The sequence below is a fragment of the Pleurodeles waltl genome, chromosome 7, assembly GCF_031143425.1.
Source record: "Pleurodeles waltl isolate 20211129_DDA chromosome 7, aPleWal1.hap1.20221129, whole genome shotgun sequence".
In the NCBI taxonomy this organism is placed as follows: Eukaryota; Metazoa; Chordata; class Amphibia; order Caudata; family Salamandridae; genus Pleurodeles; species Pleurodeles waltl.
This window is the reverse complement of record NC_090446.1, coordinates 1,276,422,345-1,276,449,058: the sequence shown is the minus strand read 5'-3', so window position 1 is coordinate 1,276,449,058 and position 26,714 is coordinate 1,276,422,345.

Sequence of the window (26,714 nt, the reverse complement as noted above, 5' to 3'; positions counted from 1 at the left end):
CATAGTGCTCATGCACTTATGCCCTCACCTGTGGTATAGTGCACCCTGCCTTAGGGCTGTAAGGCCTGCTAGAGGGGTGACGTACCTATGCCACAGGCAGTGTGAGGTTGGCATGGCACTCTGAGGGGAGTGCCATGTCGACTTAGTCATTTTCTCCCCACCAGCACACACAAGCTGTGAAGCAGTGTGCATGTGCTGAGTGAGGGGTCCCCAGGGTGTCATAAGACATGCTGCAGCCCTTAGAGATCTTCCCTGGCATCAAGGCCCTTGGTAGCAGGGGTACCAGTTACAAGGGACTTATCTGAGTGCCAGGGCTGTGCCAATTGTGGAAGCAAAGGTACAGTTTATGGAAAGAACACTGGTGCTGGGGCCTGGTTAGCAGGGTCCCAGCACACTTTCAATCAAAACTTAGCACCCGCAAAGGCAAGAAGTTGGGGGTAACCATGCCAAGGAGGCATTTCCTTACAGTGTCTAAATCATCAGATGTATTACATTTTTCTTTTGAATATCAAATATTTCAATGTAGCACTGTATTGTCCCGATGGTGTACAGTTTACGGCGTATGGAAACCATCTTTTCCTTTCAAACCTAAAAACTAGGTTTGACTAAACATATTTAAATATGTTTAGTTAAAAAAGGCTCTTTTAAAAGCCACCATATATTATGTCTATTTTTTTTTTCTCATGTGTGTTTTTTTGTGTATTTCAGTAGGCACTGTAATGCTTCCTAGATTCTTTCATGAAAGTACAGTGGTACTCCGTATACTTTAAAAAAAATATATAAATCACTAAAACTACTTTTCCCTACCTCCACACAGTTTGCTAAACTGCCTCATTCTGTCCTCTAGATTTAATCAATATATCAACAGTAGTAACTTAAATTTTACATTAAAATGCAACACAGAGGGAAATAGTGGTCTAAACAGAATGCCTACCTTTTCACTTTGCTAGGGCTTTCTTTAACCAACCATACTGTGTTTCATCATTGCCAGGTATTGCGGTGTGCTGCAGCACAAAATATCACTAACATTTTGTCACTTGTTACTTAAAAACCAATGAACCAATTTAGATCTATGAAGACCAAGGTCCATTTTCACACCATAATCTATATTCCTGTCAAATCTTATCAAAATCCGTTCAGCCACTTTGCTACTATGCCGCCAGTAATCATCACCACAGCAGACCAAGCTAGTTCTCTCCCAACCTCCAGGGAATCCAAGAGCGCTTGCAGACGACTCGAGAGAAAGTGGAGAAACAGTAAGAGCGCAACAGACCACAAGACCTTCAAAGACGGCGTCACATCCCACCACCAGCTCATCAGATTGACTAGGAAATCAGCCATTCAGAAGAGGCTCAACATAAACGCGCACAACAGTAAGGAACTTTTCACCATAGTCAAGGAGTTCACAAAACCCAACAAAGACACCACAGACATCCCACCCTCCCAAGACCTCTGTGACAGCTTCTCAACCTTTTTCCACTGGCAAATTCAGGACATCTACTAAAGATTTGCAAGCAAAGGAAGGCCCCCCCACACACCAGCACCACACCAGCACCATCATCAGCCGATCTTGGAGCACTGGATCCTCCACACTCCAGAAGATGCCCTCAAGCTCATGAATACCACCAACTTTGGGGCACCCTTGGACCCATGGCCCCACCACATCTTTAATCAAGCCATCGTCATCATCGCTCCTGAGTTATGCCGCACCAGCAACTGCTCCATCGAAACTGCCACCTTCCCGGATCCCTGGAAACACACAGAGATAAAGCCCCTCCTAAAGAAACCTTCTGCAGACCCAACGGAGCTGAAAAACTACAGACCCATATCACTGCTTCCTTTTCCAGCTAAGGTCATAGAAAAAGCAATCAACTCCCAGCTCACCAATTTCATTGAAGCCAACCACATCCTTAACCCCTCCCAATCCAGATTCAGGAGCAACCATGCACCGCAACCACACTCCTAGCAGCCACAGATGGCATCTGAACCCTACTGGACTGCGGCGAGACACCTGCCCTCATCCTCCTCGACCTCTCTACCTTTGACACTGTCTCCCACTCCAACCTGTGCACCAGATTACATGAGGCCGGCATCCACTGCAAAGTCCTGGAGTGGATCTGCTCCTTTCTCACCTGCCGATCCCAGAGAGACAGACTCTCACTTTTCACTTCAAAGCTAACGTAAACCAGATGCAGAGATCTCCAGGGCTCCTCCCTGAGCCCCACCCTCTTCAACATCTACATGACCCCGCTCGCCAAGATCATCAGACATCACAGGCTCAACATCGTCTCATATGCCAACAACACACAGCTCTTTCTCTCCCTCACCAATGAACCATTTTTAAACTTTCACAACAGAATGAAGGCAATCGCTGACTGGATGAGGGGCAGCTACCTCAAGCTCAACTTGTACAAGATGGGGATCCTCATCCTGGGACCTGCCACTTCCGCCTGTGATGACTCCTGATGGCCCAGTTGCCTCAGAACTGCCCCAGCTCCGACCAACCATGCCTGCAACATTGGAATCATTCTCAACTTATCATTGTCCATGTCCCGCCAAGTCAACTCTGTCTCCTCATCATGCTTTCACACCCTTAAGCTGCTCCGAAAGATCATCACATGGATTCCCTTTGACACTAGGAAAATAGTCATCCAGGCACTCGTCAGCAGTAAACTCAATGATGGCAACACACTCTATGCCGAAATCAACAAAATATTCCTGAGACTTCAGAACTCAGCAGCCAGACTGATCCTGAACATCACCCATCACAGCTATACCTCAGCACACCTGAAAGACCTACACTGGCTCCCCGTCAACAAACCCATCTCCTTCAAACTCCTGAACCACGCATACAAGGCCCTCCACAAAATAAGACCCACCTACCTCAAACACCCCTCTCCTTATACACGGCTCTTCTGCCTCCTCCGTCCTCTTCTCCTCGCGCCTGCCCTCCTGCTCCTGCCTCATCCCCCTCCCCCACTTGCATCCCCCTCTCTATCTCTCCTATCTAACCCGTTCACCATCTACCTCCCTCACTCCTCCTATCTACCTATCTCTCTATCTCTCTATCCCACTATCTAACTCCCTCACTCTCCACCTCCTCCTATCTCTCTATCTATGTCCCTATCTATCGATTTCCCTATCTATTTTCTCTATCTATTTCTCTATCTCTCCCCCCCTCCGTCACCCCCTCTATTACCTATCTTCCTATCCTCTCACTCTACCTCTCACCCTCACCCACCTCTACAACCCCCCTCCCCTATCTTCTCAACCCTACTCCTATCTTTCTCCCTTATCTCCTAAACCTCTTAACACTCACCCCCCTCCACCCTTAAACCCCCCTCCCCCAGCTCTTCTCACTCTACCTGTCCCCCCCTCCCTCGTGCTTTCCCGCCGTTACCTCCTGCACGCCCCCGCCCCCCAGCTCCCATTCGCCCCCACCTGACCCTGACCCCCCTCCTACCTCATATGGCGGCCGCTGCGCGACAGTGGTAGCGACCCTTGACCCAAGGGTAGGTCGCTCCCCCTGCCGCTGCAGCTCCTCCAGGTTCCTGAGTTCCTGAGTTCCTGAGACCCACCTCACAGTAAGTACCCCCCCCCCCAGCCCCTCGCTCTGCCCCGCGCTACTCACCCTCTCTCCTGCTCCTGCTTCTTTTCTTCTTTTCTTCTTCTCTGTTCTTCTGTTCTTCCTCTTCGCTCCTCGTCTGTAATCCTCTTCTGTACTCTTCTTTCCCCCGTCTTCACTCTTCTTCTCTTCTTCCTCATCTTCTTCTGTGGTCTTCTGCCCTCTGTTCTTCGTTTTTCTGTATCTTCTTCTGTGTTCTTCTGTGTTCTTCTGTGTTCTTCCGGTCTTCCTTTCTTCTCTCCTTCCGGTCTTCTGATCTTCCTTTCTTCTCTCCTTCCGGTCTTCTGTTCTTCTGTTCTTCTGTTCTTCTATTCTTCTGTTCTTCTGTTCTTCTGTTCTTCTTTTCTTCGGCTCTTCTGCCTCCTCCGTCCTCTTCTCCCCACGCCTGCCCTCCTGCACCTGCCTCATCCCCCTCCCCCACTCGCATCCCCCTCTCTATCTCTCCTATCTAACCCGTTCACTATCTACCTCCCTCACTCCTCCTATCTACCTATCTCTCTATCTCTCTATCCCACTATCTAACTCCCTCACTCTCCACCTCCTCCTATCTTCCTATCTCTCTATCTATTTCCCTATCTATCGATTTCCCTATCTATTTTCTCTATCTATTTCTCTATCTCTCCCCCCCTCTCTCACCCCCTCTATTACCTATCTTCCTATCCTCTCACTCTACCTCTCACCCTCACCCACCTCTACAACCCCCCCTCCCCTATCTTCTCAACCCTACTCCTATCTTTCTCCCTTATCTCCTAAACCTCCTAACACTCACCCCCCTCCACCCTTAAACCCCCCTCCCCCAGCTCTTCTCACTCTACCTGTCCCCCCATCCCTCGCGCTTTCCCGCCGCGACCCCCTGCACGCCCCAGCCCCCCAGCTCCCATTCGCCCCCACCTGACCCCTCCCCCCCCTCCTACCTCATATGGCGGCTGCTGCGCGACCGCGCCACTAGCGCGCCGGAGGCGTGCCAGAGGCAAGCCCGTCTGCGCCCATCCGCGTCTGGCCCGCGCCCAGCGCCACGACCCCTGGTCCCCAGCTCTCCCAAGCCCTGCTGAACCGCTACGACCCCACCACCCTCCACGCCCTCAACCCAGGACGCTCCAACACCTGCTTCCAAGCTCACCCCAAACGCACCCATGGACCCTTCGCCTGCAACTCCTGCAAACGCACCTTCCACCACGCAACAACCACGACCACAAGCCCACGCACCATCAACCACCTCAAGTGCATCCTAGTCAACGCTCGCTCCGTCCACAAACACGCCATTGAACTCTGGGACCTCCTGGACTCCATAGCACCGGACGTCGCCTTCATCACAGAGACCTGGATGAACGCCTCCTCGGCCCCTGACATCGCCACTGCCATCCCCGAAGGCTACAAGATCTCCAGAAAAGACCGCACCAACCAGGTAGGAGGAGGTATCGCCATCGTCTTCAAAGACTCCATCAGCGTCACCACCTCCACCGAAGACACCCCTCTCGCCGCTGAACACCTGCATTTTCAGATTCGCACCGATCCGAGGACCACCCTCAGAGGATCCCTCGTCTACCGTCCTCCCGGGCCACGCGCCCCTTTCAGCGACGCCATCGCTGACTTCATCTCCCCGCACGCCCTCGCCTCGCCGGACTACATCCTCCTAGGCGACCTCAACTTCCATCTGGAACAAAACAACGACCCCAACACCACCACCCTGCTCGACAACCTCGCCAACCTCGGCCTCAAACAACTGGTGAACACCGCCACCCACATCGCCGGACACACGCTTGACCCCATCTTCTCCGCCAGCAAACACGTCTTCTTCAGCCACGCCTCCGCCCTACACTGGACCGACCACAGCTGCGTCCACTTCACATTCCGACGCGAGACCCGCCACCTCCGCACCCAACCCATCCCTCGTCGACAGTGGAACAAGATCCCCGAAGAGCAACTCTTCTCCGCACTCGCCGCCAACCAACCCACCATCACCACCGACCCCAACGACGCAGCCCTCAACGTCACAAACTGGATCTCCAACTGCGCAGACATCCTTGCTCCCCTCAAACGCACGCATCGACAGACCAACACCAAAAAACCTCTCTGGTTCTCTGACACCCTCAAAGAATCAAAGAAAACTTGTCGCGCCCTTGAGAAAGCCTGGCGCAAGGACCGCACCACTGACAACATGACCGCCCTCAAGAACGCTACCCGCGAACACCACCACCTGATCCGCGCTGCCAAAAGGAACTTTTTCACCGACAGACTGGACAAAAACAGACACAACAGCAGAGAACTCTTCAGCATCGTCAAGGAGTTCTCCAACCCCAGCGCCGTCACGCCCTCACAGGATCTGTGCGAATCCCTCGCCACTTTCTTCCATCGCAAGATTAGCGACCTCCACGACAGCTTCGGACACCAGACCCAACCATACACCACCGAACCGGCATCCACGGCCATCCCCCTCAACAACTGGTCCCACATCAACACGGAAGAAACCAAATCCATCATGAACTCTATCCACTCCGGCGCCCCTTCGGACCCCTGCCGAACATCTTTAACAAAGCCGACGACATCATCGCCCCGCACCTCCAGACCGTCATCAACTCTTCTTTTTCTTCTGCTACCTTCCCCGAAACACGCCGAAGTCAACGCCCTACTAAAGAAACCTACGGCTGACCCGAGCGACCTAAAAAACTTCCGCCCCATCTCTCTTCTGCCTTTCCCAGCCAAAGTAATAGAGAAGACCGTCAACAAACAGCTGACCACCTTCCTGGAAGACAACAACCTGCTCGACCCCTCACAAACCGGATTCCGAACCAACCACAGCACTGAAACCGCCCTCATCTCAGTCACTAACGACATCAGAACCCTGATGGACAACGGTGAAACAGTCGCCCTCATTCTGCTCGACCTCTCGGCTGCCTTTGACACCGTCTGTCACCACACCCTAATCACCCGTCTCCGCTCCACCGGGATCCAAGGCCAGGCCCTGGACTGGATCGCCTCCTTCCTCTCAAACCGTTCCCAAAGAGTTTACCTCCCTCCGTTTCGCTCAGAACCCACCGAGATCATCTGCGGCGTACCCCAAGGCTCATCACTCAGCCCGACACTCTTCAATGTCTACATGAGCACCCTCGCCAACATCGTACGCAAGCACAACATCATCATCACCTCCTACGCAGACGACACCCAAATTATACTCTCCCTCACCAAGGACCCCGCCAGCGCCAAGACCAACCTACAAGAGGGTATGAAGGACGTCGCAGATTGGATGAGGCTCAGCCGCCTAAAGCTGAACTCTGAAAAAACGGAAGTCCTCATCCTCGGCAACACCCCGTCCGCCTGGGACGACTCCTGGTGGCCCACGGCCCTCGGCACCGCACCGACCCCCACAGACCACGCCCGCAACCTCGGCTTCATCTTGGACCCTCTTCTCACCATGACCAAGCAAGTCAACGCCGTGTCCTCCGCCTGCTTCCTCACCCTCCGCATGCTCCGCAAGATCTTCCGCTGGATCCCCGCCGACACCAGAAAAACCGTGACCCACGCCCTCGTCACGAGCCGCCTGGACTACGGCAACACCCTCTACGCCGGGACCACAGCCAAACTCCAAAATCGCCTGCAACGCATTCAAAACGCCTCGGCCCGCCTCATCCTCGACATACCCCGCAGCAGCCACATCTCCGCACACCTGAGACACCTGCATTGGCTCCCTGTCAGCAAAAGGATCACCTTCCGACTTCTCACCCACGCACACAAAGCCCTCTATGACAAGGGACCGGAATACCTCAACTGACGCCTCAGCTTCTTCGTCCCCACCCGCCTCCTCCGCTCCTCTGGCCTCGCACTCGCTGCTGTCCCTCGCATCCGCCGCTCCACGGCGGGTGGGAGATCTTTCTCCTTCCTGGCGGCCAAGACCTGGAACTCCCTCCCCACCAGCCTCAGGACCACCCAGGACCACTCCGCTTTCCGGAGACTCCTAAAGACCTGGCTGTTCGAACAGCGATAACCCCCCCTTTTTCCCCTAGCGCCTTGAGACCCGCACGGGTGAGTAGCGCGCTTTATAAATGTTAATGATTTGATTTGATTTGATATACACCCTCTCTAGGCAACTCTGCTTAGTGCAACTGCCCCTCGCTACCACCCCCAGGATGTGGAAGAATATGACTGGAGGAAAATCCTTCTCCTACCTCGCCGTGCAGACCTGACCACGATGCTCCTACACCTCAGACAGTCCCCATCACTGGCTCAGTTCAGGAAGGAGCTCAAGACCTGGCTCAACGACTGACCCCCATGCTCCAGCTAGCGCCTTGAGACTGAAAGGGTGATAAGTCACGCGTTATAATTGCTGATTGATTGATTGATTAATTGAAAATGTCTTTGGAAAATCCATTAGTGGAAAAATGTGAGTTGGGACTCCTCTTTCAGTGGAAAAAAGACAGATGCCCATCCACGGGAATCTGGGGAGCTAGCATCCCCTCAATGAATGTTCTGGCTCCCCCTGGTGCCCATTCACTAGCGACATAAACAGACACTGCCCTCTCAGCCTGAGAACTGCAATGTTGTTCCTGTACACATTTTACTTACTCTTGCATTCTTAAAAACATTTGATTTTCCCAGGGTCAAGTGTTTCTATAGTTTTGTCATGCAACATATCACTCAAATGTAGTGGTAAGTATGAAAAGAGTCGCTGTATGTACCTGTGTGAGTTCGGGTTGTGAGTGTACCATGATTAAGAGCTGTGGTGTTTAGGCTGAACACATTGTGAATTTCTCACAGTGCCTGACAGCTGGTAAAAAGTTTCAGAATACATTCCCATCCAATCCTTGGCCACTCTACAGAATAAACATAGAAATGGTCAGATGTGCCGATTGTAGATATGATTGTATGTAAAAAGCTATGAAGGAGGTACACAGCTATTAAAAAATATCGACAGTTTGAAAGTTTAAGAAAATGTGGTGCTTATAGGTAAGTGGGGTGCATTGTGAGTGTGGGGGGATTGGAGAAGAGAATGCATCCAAGGTAGTATGTACAGGAGAGAGTGAAAAGGGTGCTGAAGAGGGAAGAGATCATGGGGGTCGTTACAACATTGGCAGTAAAAGCTACTTACCGCCGTGCAGAAGAACGCCAACACACCGCCGCGGCCGTGGAATTCCGCCACAGCTATTATGACCCACATCTCGGAATCTGACAAAATTCCGACACCCACACAAGTCCGCCACACTAAAGGTCAGTGATAAACTGGCGAAAACAAAACCTCCACCGTCACGCTAACAGAAATACGCCCACACTATCACGACACACGAATCCACGCGGTATTCCATTGGCGGTACACACCACTGCGCTCAAAATACAAACACTCTTATAAAACATTCCCACATTGGACAATTTGAAATACACACACCTGATACACATACACACACCACTCCCACATCACCCACAAACCCCTACGACCACAATTCACGACCGAAGGCCAGAGAGAGACACCACCATCAACAAACTAGCATCCACAGGCACACAACATCCATCACCCACACAACTTCCACACACCTCACACCACTACATATCACCACACTTATCACCACACACACCACCCCACACATCACCTACACCACCCCATGGCACGACAAAGACACCCCAGGTTCTCGGAGGAGGACCTCAGGGTCATGGTGGAGGAAATCGTCCGTGTAGAGCCACAGCTATTTGGAGCACAGGTGCAGCGCACCTCAATTGCAAGGAAGATGGAGCTATGGCGAAGAATAGTCGACAGGGTCAACGCAGTGGGACAACACCCAAGAAATCGGGAGGACATCAGGAAAAGGTGGAACGACCTACGGGGGAAGGTGCGTTCCGTGGTCTCCAGACACCACCAGGCGGTTCAGCGGACTGGCGGCGTACCCACACCTCCTCACCCACAACTAGCAACATGGGAGGACCAGGTCTTGGCGATTCTGCATCCTGAGGGCCTCGCAGGAGTCGATGGAGGAATGGACTCTGGTAAGTCAAATCTTAACTATTACATCCCCCACCCTACCTGCATGCCATCACATACCCCCACCCTCGCCCTCACCCCTATCACTCCAACTCCTCACAAATGTACCAACATCACAAACCACACATCCCAACACCAAGCCCTGCATGCAACAACAAAGCATGGACACCCATCACTAAAGCATGCCCACTGCACATACCCATACAACCCCCTAAACCATCATCACACAAGCTCTCACACAGGAATGCCAGCACTGGGGTACACGGTCAGCCACCCATTGCACACCATGACACACACAGATGCAATAATCATGCCTTTCCACCCCTGCAGGACCACTACCCAACGTCACCAGACAGGAGGGTCCAGACATGTCCACTCCACCCACAGAAGAGGCCCACAGTGATGACTGCACCTCTGTCCAACTGGATCTAGATGACCAGCGCGGACCATTGTGGGCCTCGGGACAGTCGGTTTCCCTCACACAGGCACAGGCCACCACAGACCTTCCCCCCTCTGGAAACACCAGCACAGCACACACCCAGCAGGCCCATACCTCCGTCCCCAGAACACGTCAATCAGATGTGTGTCCACCACTACAGGGAACCCAGGATAACCCACCACCCCAACAACAACAGGGACCTGGGGGCAGTGGCAGTGGGCACACGGACCAGGGGACGGAGGCCCAGGAACACAGGGGAACTGGGAGGGCTGCTGTGCGACAGGGGGCGGACAGGCCAAGGGAACCCACTCTCCACGAGGCCCTCTCCTCCATCATTGGAGCATACTACCACTCCCAGGAGACGATGGCAACGGTACTGGCCAAGTTTCAGGAGAACCAGCGCCTGCAGGAGGAACAGTATTTGGGGTTCAGGGAGGAACTCAGAACCATCAGCTCCACCCTGGGCACCATCGTAGGGGTGCTGAAGGAAGTACTCAACACCAGGAGGGACACTGTGGCACTACACGGGGCGCCTGACACTAGCATGGACGATGAACTGCCCACCACCTCCGCCGGCGCTAGTGGACAGGACGCCCTGCCACAGGACCACCACACCAGCACCCCACCCCCTGCAGAGGGAGAACCACCCCGCAAATGGTCCCTGAGATCCAGGAACAAGACAGAGAACGATGCCAAGACCCCCGCCAAGAAATGAGACCACCCTGATTGTCATCCCACTGTCCCACGTTGTCACCCTGTCCATATTGAAACTGCCCCAGCTCCACTTCTTATGCCATATGGGCAATGCACCTGTGACACTAATAGGCTGGACTCTGCCATGGACATTCCTCCGCCATCACCCTCACCATTTACCTTCCCCCTCCAATATTTTATATTTAAATAAACACACCTAAAGCACCAAAAGATCTGGAGTCTGTCTGTGATTTTGAAATAGTGTATTAGCAATTACAGTGACAAAATGTTCTTGAAATAGTAATGTCAACATACCTATGTCACACAGCTCTAGTCCATGAGGAATCTAAGCAGATGAGACACGTTGGGACCCACACCTGTGAAACCGTAAGGGAAAGTGGCAACTCAGTGACCATACACTGGGTGAAAACGACAGACAGGATAGAGGTAGAAGGGTAAAAGTACATGTAGTTGGCAGGAATGTATTCTCACCTGTGTTTCACTGGAAATATTGCTGGATGACTGAGTCCCTGTTCTGCATGTCTTCTTCCTCTGCTTCCTCCTCATCACTGTCCACAGGCTCCACAGCTGCCACAACAACGCCATCTGGACCATTCTCCTGCAGAAAAGGCACCTGTTGTCGCAAAGCCAAATTGTGAAGCATGCAGCAGGCCACGATGATCTGGCACACCTTCTTTGGTGAGTAGAATAGGGATCCACCTGTCATATGCAGACACCTGAACCTGGCCTTCAGGAGGCCGAGGTCCGCTCGATCACCCTCCTAGTTAGCCCATGGGCCTCATTGTAGCGTTCCTCTGCCCTTGTCCTGGGATTCCTCACTGGGGTCAGTAGCCATGACAGGTTGGGGTAACCAGAGTCACCTAAGAGCCACACACGGTGCCTCTGGAGTTGACCCATCACATAAGGGATGCTGCTATTCCGCAGGATGTAGGCGTCATGCACTGAGCCAGGGAACATATCATTCACATGGGAGATGTACTGGTCTGCCAAACATACCATCTGTACGTTCATGGAATGATAACTCTTCCGGTTTCTGTACACCTCTTCACTCCTGTGGGGGGGGACCAAAGCCACATGGGTCCCATCAATGGCACCTATGATGTTGTGGATATGTCCAAGGGCATAGAAGTCACCTTTCACTGCAGGCAAATCCTCCACCTGAGGGAAAACGATGTAGCTCCGCATGTGTTTCAGAAGGGCAGACAACACTCTGGACAATACGTTGGAAAACATAGGCTGGGACATCCCTGATGCCATGGCCACAGTTGTTTGAAAAGACCCACTTGCAAGGAAATGGAGAACTGATAGCACCTGCACTTGAGGCGTGATTCCTGTGGGATGGCGGATTGCTGACATCAGGTCTGGCTCCAACTGGGTACACAGTTCCTGGATTGTGGCACGGTCAAACCTGTAGGTGATGATCAAATTTCTTTCCTCCATTGTCGACAGGTCCACCAGCGGTCGGTACACCGGAGGATTCCGCCATCTCCTCACATGTCCCAGCGGACGGTGCCTATGAAGGACAACAGCGAGCACAGAGTCAAACAACTCAGAGGTATGTACCCACAGTCTACACAGAACACCAATCATACACAAAATGTGGCCTGTATGTGTGTTGAGACTAGGCCTAGGTATGTGTGACACATGTGGAAATTAGGCCATGTGGGCCCCTGAAACGGCGGCTGCCTGACCTCTAAAGTGGGACAATGGAATGTGAGGTAACTGCGCTGGCGTTGTACACCGTCGCGGTAGGCGGTCGAAGACCGCGGCGCAATGCTGCATTGGTTAACATTGGACCCTATGGGTCCCAGGAGCCAATGACGATGTACGCCGGCGGTGATGGTACGCACCGCCGGGGATGTGACCACCGCGGACATGACCGCCATTTTCTATCTGTATAATCACTCAATACCTGATCTTCGACAGGAGAGGACCTACACTGCAAGTGCTGCTGTGACCTCGGTCTGGAAGAGACAATGGCTTGTGCGTCTGGGGAAAGGGCCCCTGCCTTCACATCGGAGGAGTTGGAGAAGCTCGTCGATGGGGTCCTCCCCCAGTACACGCTACTCTACGGTCCTCCAGACCAACAGGTAAGTACACAGGGAGCATGTTGTATGGGCTATGCCTGTGTGGAGAGGGCTGGTTGTAAGAAGGAAGGGGGCAGAGTTCTGCGTGCATGAAAGACGGTGGGTGCATGTGCCACATGGCAAGGGTAGGGATGGGGGCCACTCACTTTGACGGTGCAGTTGGTAATGACTTCTCTTCTTCTCCTGCACATTTCATTTAGGTCAGCGCCCACCAGAAGAAGGATATTTGGCGTGCCATCGCCAAGGACGTCCGGACCCTGGGGTTTTACCACAGACGGAGCACCCACTGCCGGAAAAGATGGGAGGACATCCGCTGCTGGAGCAAGAAGACGGTGGAGACTCAGCAGGGGATGGCCTCCCAACGTGGGAGGGGTGCCCGTCGAACCATGACCCCCCCTGATGTTCCGGATCCTGGCGGTGGCCTACCCAGAGTTGGATGGGCGCTTGAGGGCATCACAGCAGACACAAGGGGGTGAGTACACTCTCATTCAGCTGTCTTTGCGCGCAGTGGAGGTGTCTGGGAGGGGGAGGAGGGCTGTGGGTTTCCCTAGGCCAGGGCAAGTTCCGTAGGCTAGGCCCCTCCATGAGGCATGGCCCTGTGGCCCACCACCCCACCTCTGTAGAGTGCCAAGTACAGCTATTCATGCACCTGTGTCATCTATGTGTGCAGATGTCGGCCATAGCCTTGTAGGCCATTTCCCATGAATTGCACTGTAGAGGCCAAGAGCGCGACGTAGTGCAGGGGGCTTCTGTGTCTGTCTTGTCCGCCAACGGTAGCGGTAATCCATGCACTCAACATGTCTTTCTTCTGTTTCCCCCCCCCTTTTTTGTGGTCTCCCTGTTCTTGTGTGCATTAGCATCATCAGGCGGAGGAGCAGTGGCACCAGAGCACGAGGGAGCTGCATCCCACATGGCCATGGAGGGCCACACTACAGACTCTGAATTCACCAGTGGGATGGAGGGCGAGGGGAGCACTACGGAGGGGACAGGAGCTGAAACCAGCGACACGGACTCGTCCTCTGATGGGAGCTCCCTTGTGGTGGTGGCAACAACTGTGCCCCCCGCATCTACAGGTACAGCCGCCACCCCCCTACCAGCACTGCCCTCCCAGCAGCACCTCAGCCTTCGCCCCGTGCCCGCTCACCCAGGAGGGTGGGCATCACCTTCGCCCCAGCACCTCAGGCCCTGCCCCAGTCACCCCTGCTACCCTCAGTGAGGAGGCCATTGACCTCCTCAGGTCACTCACTGTTGGGCAGTCTACCATTTTGAATGCCATCCAGGGTGTAGAAAGGCAGTTGCAACAAACCAATGCATTCCTGGAGGGCATTCATTCTGTTCAGGCGGCCCTTCACCGAGCCTTTCAAACTCTGGCCTCAGCACTGATGGCAGCCATTGTCCCTGTGTCTAGCCTCCCCCCTCCAACTTCCTCCACCCAGACCCAATCCCCTGTACCTCTGCCTATCCCAAGCACACCATCAGACCAGCCTGCACACACCTCACCACACAAGGGAAGCTCATGCAAACGTAAGCACCACACATCCCACAGGCACTCACGCAAGCATCACACACCTGCAGACACACCAACATCCACTGCCTCCACTGTGTCCCCCTCCTCGTCGTCTCCCTCCTCCCTCCAGTCTCTTCTACACTCACACCTGCATGCACTTCCTCTACAGCCACTACGTCCCTCACCAGCACACCCTGCTCACGTGCAGTCACCACCCCCACTACCATACACTCGTCCCCTGTGTCCTCTCCCAGGGTGTCTGTGACGCCTCCTCCCAAGATACACAAACGCAGGCACACACCCACCCAACAGCCATCCACCTCACGACAGCCTCCAGCGCATGCACCTGCACCCAAAGCCACAAAACGAACACCTCCTACAACCACCACCTCTTCCTCCACTCCCAAACCCCCTCCAGCTACCCATCCCAGTGTGTCCAAACAACTTTTCCTGTCCAGCCTTAACCTATTTCCCACCCCCCGTCCAACTCATAGGTCCCGAACTAGCACCTCAGCCACAACATCTCCGGGACCAGTGGTGCCTGTTGTCACAGGTATGTGGAGTGCACCGGCCACCAGGACAGCCAGTGTGTCACGGAGCCACAGCACAGCCAGTCCCGCCCGTGAAGCACCAGAAGTTGGCCAGTGCCCAGTGGGAGAGGGGGAAGACTCCAGCCACCCAAGCCGCTCCCAGGGGTCCCGGTGGGAGTGTGGACTCAGCTGTGACTCCTCCCAAGGTGGGGAAGGGCCATAAGAAACCCGGCAAGTTTGGGAGGAGTAGCACGGCGGAGAAGACCGCCATCATCCCCGCTGCCCAGGAGGCCACCGCCAGCCCCATCGTCGCTGCCCAGGAGGCCACCGCCAGCCCCATCGTCGCTGCCCAGGAGGGCCCCGCCAGCCACAGCCCAGCTGCCCAGGAGGGCCCCGCCAGCCACAGCCCAGCTGCCCAGGAGGGCCCCGCCAGCCACAGCCCAGCTGACCAATGAAGGACCGCCAGTCCCAGCCCAGCTGGGCAATGAAGGACCGCCAACTAAAGCACCGCTGAACAGGGCAAGCACCGCCAACTCAAGCACCGCTGAACAGGGCAAGCACCGCCAACTCAAGCACCGCTGAACAGGGCCAGCACCGCTGAACATGGCAAGCCCCGCCAACTCAAGCACCCCTGAACAGGGCAAGCACCGCTGAACAGGGCAAGGACCGCCAACTCAAGCACCGCTGAACAGGGCAAGCACCGCCAACTCAAGCACCGCTGAACAGGGCAAGCACCGCTGAACAGGGCAAGCACCGCCAACTCAAGCACCGCTGAACAGCGCAAGCACCGCCAACTCAAGCACCGCTAGCCCATGAGCGGCAGGGGCACTAATGCAACAGGGACCGTCAAGGGGTGAGTGATGCACTCTGGGCACCAGTCCCCCTCCAGAACCAGTGGAGACATGCATCCACTCCGTCTGTCCTTCCCAGGATGAAGCACTCTGGGCACCAGTCCCCCTCCAGAACCAGTGGAGACATGCATCCACTCCGTCTGTCCTTCCCAGGATGAAGCACTCTGGGCCCCAGTCCCTCTCCAGAACCAGAGGAGACTGTTATCCACTTAAGAGACTGTGGCTTTGCTCTCCCCAGGATAAAGCAGTGGGCAAGCCACCCACTGAAAAGACTTGAGAGACTGTTGCTTTGCACTCCACAGGATGCAGCAGTGGGCAAACCACCCACTGTAGAGACTTGAGAGACTGTGGCTTTGCACTCCCCAGGATGCAGCAGTGGGCAAACCACCCACTGTAAAGACTTGAGAGACTGTGGCTTTGCACTCCCCAGGATGCAGCAGTGGGCAAACCACCCACTGTAGAGAATTGAGAGACTGTGGCTTTGCACTCCCCAGGATGCAGCAGTGGGAAAACCACCCACTGTAGAGACTTGAGAGACTGTGGCTTTGCACTCCCCAGGATACATCAATGGGCATGGAGGCCCCTCGTGGATCTGGCGTTGTGCACTCATCCGGCTGAGGTGCCCCCTCTTCCCTTCCCCCTGAGGTGCCTGTTGTATTTCTATCTGATGCCCCTGCAGTGTTCTCTCTGTTTTGATCTGGTATCTTGTATGGGCCTCGCCCATGCATTTTGGGCCCAGTGATCCACGGACTATGAATGGTGCAATACCTGGACTACTATTCTTGGTGTATATTTTGTTAATAGTGTATATATTTATGCTTACTGAATTTTGATAGATTACAATGGTTACACTCATTTCCTTTTGTCTTTGCATTCTTCCGGGGGGGTTGGGGGGTGTAACTATAATGTACAGATATGTATTAGTGTGTGTGTTGTAGTGGGTGAGGGTGGGGGTGGGGGTGTTGCATGCTGCGTGTGTGTGTCCCTGTTTTTTGCCTCCTCCCTTCCCTGTGTCGTAGGTGCAGTACTCACCGTGGTCTTCGCCGCCGGCGTTGGTGCTCCTGGTACAGGAGCAGGAAGACTATCGCAGGGAGAATTTGGAGTTCCGGGTCCATGGTGTCCTCCTTCCTCGTGGGGTGTGTAGAGGTGAGCGCTTTCCCTTCGAAATTCCTGTTTCCGCCGTGTTTTTATCCGCGGTGAATCCGCCCAGGAAAAGGTGCGGATTGACCTGTCATGATAGTGTGGGCGGTACATTGTCCTCCGCCTGTCTGTTGGCGGTGACCGCCGAGCTGTTTGTTTGTACCGCCGTGGCGGTTGGAGTGTTAAAGTGGCTGTCTTTGTTGCCGGTTTCCGCCACGGTCGTAATTCCAAAAAATTTTACACCGGCCTATTGGCGGTCTTACCGCTGCTTTAACACCGTCCGCCAGGGTTGTAATGACCCCCCATGTGTGCGATAAGCAGATTGAGGGCCTCATTATGAGTTTGGTGGGTGGTGGAGGCCCCCCGCCAAACTCTTTGGGCCAGAAAACAGCCACTCCGGTTTTCCGCCTGCTGGACCTATTACGAGTTTCCCGCTGGGACAATTGATGCCAGCTCAAAATCGAGCCGGCGGCAATGTTGCGGTGCTTTGGATGCAACAGCATCAGTCATGCTTTTCACTGCCTGTAATTTAGGCAGTGAAAAGCGCAACGGGACAGTCCATGGGGGCCCCTGCACTGCCCATGCCAAGTGCATGGGCATCCGTTTGCATGGTGGCAATGGAACCACCATGCAAAAGCTGGCGGACACAGGGGTTGTAATCCCCAGGGCAGCGCTACTAGCAGCGCTTCCCTGGCAGATTAAGACCGCCAGCACTGCCAGGCCATCGGCTAGCCTAAAAGTGGGGGTGCTGGCGGGCCGACCGTGACGCTTTTGCCATGGTCGGAATGTGGAGGTCGGACTGTCACACTCATAATGAGGGCCTGAGTGTTTTAGAAAGATATGATGAGAAAAAGAGTGTAAATGTTTAACAAAGAGACTGTAGAAGATGGGACAGAGAAAAAGAGAGGGTCCAAAAACATATATTCCCCATTCCATGTTTTTCTAAACTGCTAACATCCTCTCTGAAACAGACCACAAGCAACACAAGACTGATTTCCTCCTAACTGGGGGCAATGTACACCCAAAGGAAGATCCCCAGTCAGGGGAAACTGGTCTTGGGTTGCTTGTGTTCCTATTCAAAGAGGTCCTGGCTTGGCAGTTCAGGCTGGACGGTTCCTATGCAGAGTCAAGAATGATTTGCGTATGGTTGAGTCTAATCTGGGATGGCATGGTGGACAGAAGGACAATGGGTTGGAATGCTACCCTGAAGGGCACTAAAATCCTCTGCATGGTAATGGATGTGCACTCCTGCCCTGAGTGCCCAGCTGTACTGATGTCTGGATCTTTAATGTTGATTAATGTTGACATAGGCAAACACAGATCATGCTTGTGTGCCATGACAGAGGCCTGTCTCACAGATTGTGGTCTACAGGTTGTGTTATTTTGGACCAGGAGGGACTTCCAAAGTGCTACCCTCATTGCAGTGTATGTCCTCTGTTTTTACCAGGAGTTAAGCAGCACGAGTACCGTGATGGCAGCATATTGTTTAGGGATCAGTAGGTGTGAACAAGTCCTTTTTAACCTGTGTCACTAGAGTTTGGCTTACAGACCCACTCAGTTAAGGTTTCCCTGCTGCGTGATTAACTTATCCTTGCCCTTCATCAGTTTGGTGTGTACTGTTGAGCAGCGCATGAGTGGTGCATCTGCCCTGGGTGTATGTGTACCTGGGAATGAAAGTACAGGGATAATGCAGAACTGTGAGATGCGTGCATGTTGAATGCATGTGCTGGGTGTATATGTATCACTGATTGGCCCAATACACGATGGATGTAGTGCTTTGCAGGTCGTGCATGTTAAATGTATTTGCTCATGAGTAGTACAGTGCAGGAAGGATACAGTGGTGTTCAGTGTGTGTATGCACTATGCAGGCAGTGTGTGTATGTGGGCCTGTGAATGATGTAATACATGGAGGGCCTTGGGTTCCATTTGCAGAGACCCAACTCTGCATGATGAATAATGGAGAGGAGGAAGAGGAATCCCCTGAATTTACGTTTTGCTGCATTCCTATAAGCTGGATGGGACACAATGGAGAGAGGAGAGCCAGGCTTCCCCTGCACACCTCAAATTGTGCTCTTTGATTCAGTGAGAGGTCATAAGGGAGGGATCTGGGCACATCTCAGGAAGGAGATGAGGTTGATAAGAGAATCATGAAGAGTAGGGCTTGGGCTTTAGGTTAACCTTTTGATACACATAATAGTGTGGCTGACATTTAGATGTGAACCCTAATCACTCCTATGGCCTGTGTTGTAGGGCAATCACTGCTGTGACAGACGGCTTTCAAGAGGAAGAAATTGCAAAGGAGTTAAATGTATATGCCGGATGTTGGCACATCTCCTTTGTGTCAATAGTTTGATAGCACACCATCGCACTTAGGGATCTCATGAGCGGCCACATACAAGGTAATCTTGTTTTTACTGTGGTATGCTCGTACTTGTAGTTTTATGCCTTAAAATACAGGAAATAACATACTCCAATGGAAACTAGCAACAGCAAATTTCTACAACAGAATATGAAATAGGAAGAGCAATGTGATCTACAGCACACATTTTGTTTATGGAAGTATTCCTGAAGACATATATTTATCTCACTCTGTACTCCTGTGCTGGGTGGTTGCATATAGGGCAATACTGACTTTTGGCAAAGTTCACTCTTTAGAAATACCACATACATACACACATACAGTGCTACCTGTGGGTCACAGTTGGTTGTCCCCACAGGAAACTTGGCACAGACAAAGTCCATTTTCAGCATCGGGAGAGTTTGGTTTGTCAGGGATGTGGAACCTGGGGTAGAGGTGTACAGCACTCTACCTCTACATATTTCTCTTAATACATCATACCTTCCTGGCAGGTTATTCACAACCTCCGGGAATGCCACACATTGCATAATGTGATGTTACAAAGCAAATCATTTTGCATCACGCATTGCAGTCACCATTTTGGAGGTACAGAAAATGCCAGCATTAGCAAAGCCAATGGTACCTACCACCACTGCGCAAGAGATGAACAGTGGGGAGAAAATATCCAGAAGAGGATGGAGCGAGTGGGGATCTGGAGAAACAGGAAGAAAGACAAGAAAACAAAGGCAGGGGAGAAAAATATTCAGAAGACGTTGGAGCAATGGGAAGAAAAAGGAATGAGTGGCTAAGTGGGGATCTTGAGCCACCAAAAGGATTAATTAATAAGAAAAAATAGTACAGGAATTGAAGGATGTGAGAAATTGGGTTGTTGCTTGACTGTGTTATGAAGCCCTGGTCAACCAACAGCCACAATCCCTTACAGGATGAACCACAAAAAGTCACTCATTTACCCTGTGCTTAACCCTGGGTAGCTTAGCACAAAAATCAGTCAGGTTAAACTTAGAGGCAATGTGTTAAGTATTTATGCAGCACACAAACAGAAATATAGTGAAAACACAACACAATAAAAATTTAAAACAAACTTAGATAAATAGGGAAAATTGTAGTAAATTATTTGACACCAAAACTACAAAAATCCAAACATGTGAACCAGAGTTACGAATTGTTCAAATTTGTGGTTCAAAATAGCACCTAAAACATAAAAGCGCCAACCACAGTTATGCCGTCACCTTTATCACCACAACCAAGTGTACATACAGGAATGTATGGAAACATCTTGGGGGCTGAGGACTCACTCAGCTTGGATCCAGGTGTGGGTTCAAGATGGTGGAAGACTGTTATGTCTCTGAACAGGAGGCCAGCACAACTAGCCATTGGAGTTACTTCTGGAAGTGGTTGGGACAAGTGAGCATAAGGGGCAGAGGATAGTCATCATTTTGAAAGTATAGAAAACTCCAGCATTAGCAAAGACAATAGTAGCTACCACCGCTACGCAAGAATTGGGGTGTTTTTGCCCCATCACTTTGCATTACATTTTCGTACTTTTTCTTCTTAATTTTTTCCCTTTTTTTATGATTGCTGTCCTGGGAGTTGGATAAGGGGCAGCTGGGAGGTTGGTCTCACGAGCCATTGCTCAGGCCTTGAGAGGTCTGACTGCTTCAAGATGTTCAGGGCATGGGGGGAGTAGGGAGGTACGGAGGAGGAAGAGGAGGCAGCAAAGGGGGTAGTTGGATAGAGATGGCCAGGGAGAGGGTAGGGCACATGTGCGTTTAAACACAAGGGGAGGAGAAGGCAGTAAACATTCAGTTCATGGTTTATACGTCAGTGATCTATTTTTCTATAAGTCCTTTCAAATCCTGGGGCAAACAGTTTGGCGTTTCTGGCCTATGTACTGGTGACAAGATTGAATTAGTAGTATGCACCGACTTCGACTAGCCACCGTGCATATATACGGGCTCAATGATAGTGCCAAAAGACAGAGGGTAGCTCTTGATCTCAAAATCTTACATGCTGACATTTTATGTCTGCAGGAAACTCATTTTGAGAGAGCCAGACAAAAAATACTGGAAAAACTAGAATTTTCAATACTGGTCTGCACGCCTCTCTGCACTAGGACACGGGGAGTGGTGGTACTAACATATAAAAGCAGATACTGCATTAAACACGTTTTAGCCGATAAATAGGGCAATGGGCGATAGTGACTTATCAAGAGGGAGGAATTTCCTTTACCCTGTTCAATATATGGCTCAACATCAGACAACCTGGCTATTTTTGATTTACTGAGTTTGGAGCTGGCCTTATTGCCATCTCCAATTATGATGTGTGGGGACCTTAAAATCAACCTGGCCAGGGTTCTTCTAGAAGGGGGTGGCCTAAACCTACAGTGATAGGAAACCTAAAGTATTTAAATCTTTGTCCTATCTTGGACAGGATCATGGCCTGACTGATGCATGGTATACGTTTAGGTCTTCAGACCTGGGCTATACCTATTATTCCTCACCTCACAAAAAGGACCTGCGGATCAATTACTTTTTGTTCTCCCGCCATCTGATTCCAGGCTGTAAGATTGAAAAATATTGCTGAGTTATGTCCGATCACAACCTGCTGGTACTAGAGATTCAAGTGCATGGTCAGAAAGAGAGGCGGGATAGGGACTATCATAACTGGTCCTTTGAGAGAGCCTTACTTAAAGATGATGAGTATATTCAGTATACAAGTAATTAAATACAGTATTATTTTCGGTTTAATAGGGGGATTATCTCACCAGAGACAGTATGGGACGCCTTCAATGCTGGAGTTAGGGGGACACATTAAGCTTTAGCTCTAATTGGCAAAGGAAACAATCCCAATTGTTGATCGTACTATATAAGAAGCTGGCTGAAATAGAAGCCCATCTAATATCTACAGTAGCTGGGTGGGGGGTAGCATTGGATAGTGTACAGCAGAAGGTGGCCCTAGCTAGGGCAGCAATCAACAATATATCTGCTAGGAAAGAGGATGAAAAGTTCCTTACCTGGAAGAAAGAATGTCATGAATGTAGATAGTGGGTGGGTCATCTCTTAGAGGTGTGAACCAGACAGAAGCAATGCCAAGGCGAGATTACAGAAATCAGGAGTGACCAGGGAAATTTGGTGACATCTTTGGATGAAATCAGGGAGGTGTTTTGTTCTTACTACAAGGGGCTTTATCACAATACTAATCAAAAGTTGGCTGATAGTGGCACCCAATATTTAGGATCCTTATTAGAAAACAAGTTAGGGGAAGGAGATCAAGCGAGTTCAGATGCCCCAATGACAGAGGAAGACATTTTAGCAGCTCTTAGTAATTTGGCATCTGCAAAAGTGGCCAGTACCAACCAAATTCCGCTAGAATTTTATAAAGACTTCTTCTCTAACATATTAGGCCCTGATTTGGTGGATCTACTTTTGGAGATACAAAAAAATCAATTTGTTATGACATTGTGGGCATCTACAGTTTTGTAGGCTTCCATAAAAAGGGGAATCCCCACCAAGAACTTGGGTTTTACAGACTCAATACTTTGATAGACAGTGATTGCAAAATTTACTACAAGGTGTTGGCCTCTAGACTTAGCCAAAATATTGGCAAGGTTGTTTCGCCATGACAACATGGTTTTATCCCTGGAAGAGGGACCACTGACCACACCGGCAGATTAACTATACTTTTAGATGCTGCAGCCTCTGGGGACCCTATGGCCGAATCTTGCTGAAGAAGGCATTTGATAGGGTCTCCTGGGGTTATCTATGGCAGGTGATGGCCTGGGTCAGAATTTAATTGAATTTCATTCAGGCAGTGAGGGCTGTTTTTTTCTGAGCCCACGGCTAGGTTGCAGATGATGGGTGGCCAATCAGGCCAGATTCAGATTCAGTGTGGCACTAGTCAAGAGTTTCCATGTTCCACCTTTTATTTGCCTTCTGTATCGACTCCTTGGTCAGGAAGCTGAAGATTATTAATTGAATTGTATCTGTTCGCCCGTCAAGCTGAGGATACAAAGGTGTTAGCCTATGCAGAAGACGTGGCCATAGTTACGTGGGGTCCGGGAGGGGCCAAAAAGAAGATAGAGCATGAAGAACTCCTGTTAGGAGAATTCTCTGGCTATTTACTAAATTGCCGGAAAATACAGATTGTGATTAACAGCAATACATAGTTTGAAGATACAAGGATTGCCGAGAGGGCAGTATATTTGGGAGTTACTATCATGGCTAATATTGATGCTATCATGGCGGAAAATTTAACCCCAGCTATCAGAAGATAAAATGTGAATTCTGGTGACTGGATAATTTACATCTCCCAATTCTCAGCCGATACAATATTGTCAAGATACCCTTTCTCCCTAAAGTCCTATATTTTGTTGGGGCCATTGCTTTTGAATTTGTGGCCCGCTGGTTTCAGTTATTAGACAATTTGGCTTCCAGATTTTTTTGGGCCTACACCAAGCCTAAGAGAGCCCTAAAATGTTTGACACTCCCCAGGGAGAGGGGGACTGGGCTGCCTGAATTTTAAGTTATACTACTGGACTGCTACTCTGCAATATATCTGTGTCTTGTTAGGGGGTTCGAAAAAAGACAGATGGACAGGAGGTGTTGTACCCTTTGCTTATTCTCTTTTGATCAAAGAGGAAGCCCAGGGCTGCTTTTTGAGACAACTCAAACCCAGCTACTTCAAGAAAGTCTGGTCCAAGACCCTCCAAGCTGCGAGTAAGATTTGGACAGCGCTACGTAACAAATTCGGGCTGGGGCAGTTGAATCGTTAAACTTCCCTCCAGAGAAACCCAATGCCCTCTGATATATTTAATGATCCTTGCGTATGAAGACGATTTTCTTTGGATGGGGACTCTATAGTCTCCTTCAAGGAATTACTTGAGAAGTTTAGTCTTAGGCATAAGGATTTTTTAAATACCTCCAACTCTGAGACTTTCTCAGCAAAAAAGGGGGGTGACCCAGTGGCTTCACCAAAGCAGATTTGACGGAGGAGCTGCTAGTTGATAGGATAGAATGCTCAATTAATCAAATCTTTAATACTCTGAGCGCTCTATCACGGGATGATCTGGGGAAACAGACTGGGAAATAGCAGGTGAAACTTGGGCTAAGTGATCATTCCTTTCTTGAGTCTCTTGAACTAGGCCGAACTATCTTATGTTCAGCCTCTCTCCAAACCTAACACTAAAAGAGGATTTTTTACTTATATCATACACCTGGGAAAATTGCTAAATGGGGAGGGGGTTGCGAGCACTTGTTGCCCATGGTGCCAGTCTAATCAGGCGGATCTCATTCATATGTTCTCCTCTTCTCCAGAACTATGACTTCTCAAGAATTAAGTTAATATATTTCTAGGAAAAATCCTGGGTTGTGACATTGTACTAATCCTACAAATAATCCTTTTGGGAGTTCCCGTTGTGGTGGTTCCCGCACATCCTGTTTATTTGTTTTAGCTACCATGGCAATGTTTTGCTTATGTGTTACCTCGGCTTGGCGGGATTCATTCCCTCCGATTTTCTCTCAATGGCTACCACGCCTGCTGGCTCTGTTTAGCCTGGAAACTTCATTATATTTATCAAGGGGTAGGAAGGCAAGGAGAAGGGGAGAACAGATATGGGCACCCTTGGTGGGTTGGGTAAACATTGAAAGCAATATTCTTACCCGAAAGGCCCGGCTTGAGATGGGATTTTGCTGGCATATTATTTCACCTAATGGCAACAATGTTCCTCCTGGGACACTTTACCTTCGGAGAGTTCGATTTGGGCCGCTCAGCTACACACAGGGGTCACCTTGATTGGCCTACCTTCCGAGGCAGTGCTCCTGGCCCTGGTAGTAATGAGGAGGATAAGAACTTCACGATAGGCACTTCAAATACTGTTTCATCAGTCTTGTATTAGGGGTGGGCCCTCTTAAATGACTGAGAAATTTAATTTTTGTATTGTATTGGTGCCACTTTACTGATTTCTACATTGCACAGAACTGAATGGCTGTTGGGCTATATGGAATTTACACAATTTACACTTTGATACTTCTAATTACTTCACCTGTAGGATTTTAGTATTCTATTTTTCACTGAATTGTATGTGTAAATGTGTTAATGTATTCTCTTCTTGTGTTGTTGTCTTATATTAAAAAAAACACATTCGTAGATACTAAACATGATATACCGGCCATTACAGGTTATTAAATATAAGAAGGAATTCTCAATGTTATTCTATAGCAGGTATAGGTGAAAAATGAAAAAAAATTTGGCAGTTTTTCACTATTACCACGTGTAAAACTTAAATGTACATGTCCTAGCTCTTAATTACACAGCATCCTGCCCTATGGCCTACCTAGACCCTACCTTAGGGGTGACCTATATATAATAAAGGGAGAGTTTAAGGCTTGCCAATGGGTTTTAACTACTAAATCGACATGGCAGTACGATACTGCCTTCAGGCTGCAATGGCAGGTATAGATGTGTTTTAAAGTTCTACGTACGTGGGTGGCACAATAAGGCCCATATTTATACTTTTTTAGCACTGCATTTGTGCCGCTTTTTGACGCAAAAGAGGTGCAAACTTACAAAATACCATTGTATTTTGTAAGTTTGCGCCGCTTTTGCGTCAAAAATGACGCAAATGTGGCGCTAAAAAAGTATAAATATGAGCATAAGTGTTTTAGGCCCACTGATAGCATTTAATTTATAGGCCCTGGGTATATGGTTTACCACTCTACACAAGACTTACATGTAAATTAAATATGCCAATCAGGTATATGCCAATCAACCATGTTTAGGGGAGTGAGAGCAATCACGTTAGCACTGGTTAGAAGTGGTAAAGTGCACATAGTCCTAAAGCCAACAAGCAAAAATCCAGCAAAATGTAGGAGAAGGAAGTAAAAGGGTTTTAGGGGTGACCTTGTAGAGAGGGCCATTTTCAACAAAGGACAACAGCCGTGCGCTCTCATGGAATCCTCAGAAGACAAATAATATGTAAAGCTACACTGAGAAAAAAAGTGTCCTCTGGTGTCAGTTATGTCAGACTTCAACACGTCCAATCAAAAAGCATTGTGAGAGAACTATGCTCCAGGCGAGGGACAAACACAAATAGGAAGGAAAGCAGCAAATCTAGATGAGAAGTTTAAAAAGACAAAAAAGACATTCGAGGAAAGAGCTTAGAGTGCAGAGGAAATTACGGGATACAATATTGCCTGCAATAGACAGGAAAATGCCTCGCACATCAAAAGAGATTGCAAAGAGCAGGTCTGTGAATGGCAACAACTTCCGCAGTGGAAGAATAAAAGTCAGACTGAGCAAAGTGAGAGCGAAATATTTTTGGGGCAGAAAAAATAAATGAATAGAGAAGAAAGGCATTTTAACAGGAGAAGGCAAATGAGACAGACAACATAAGCCACCCAGTCGTCAACAAGGGGCTGACCCAAATCCCAATGTCTGCATAATGCAAAAAATAGATCGGGTCTACAGACAGTTAAATCTGTCTGCATCTGAGACCTAATA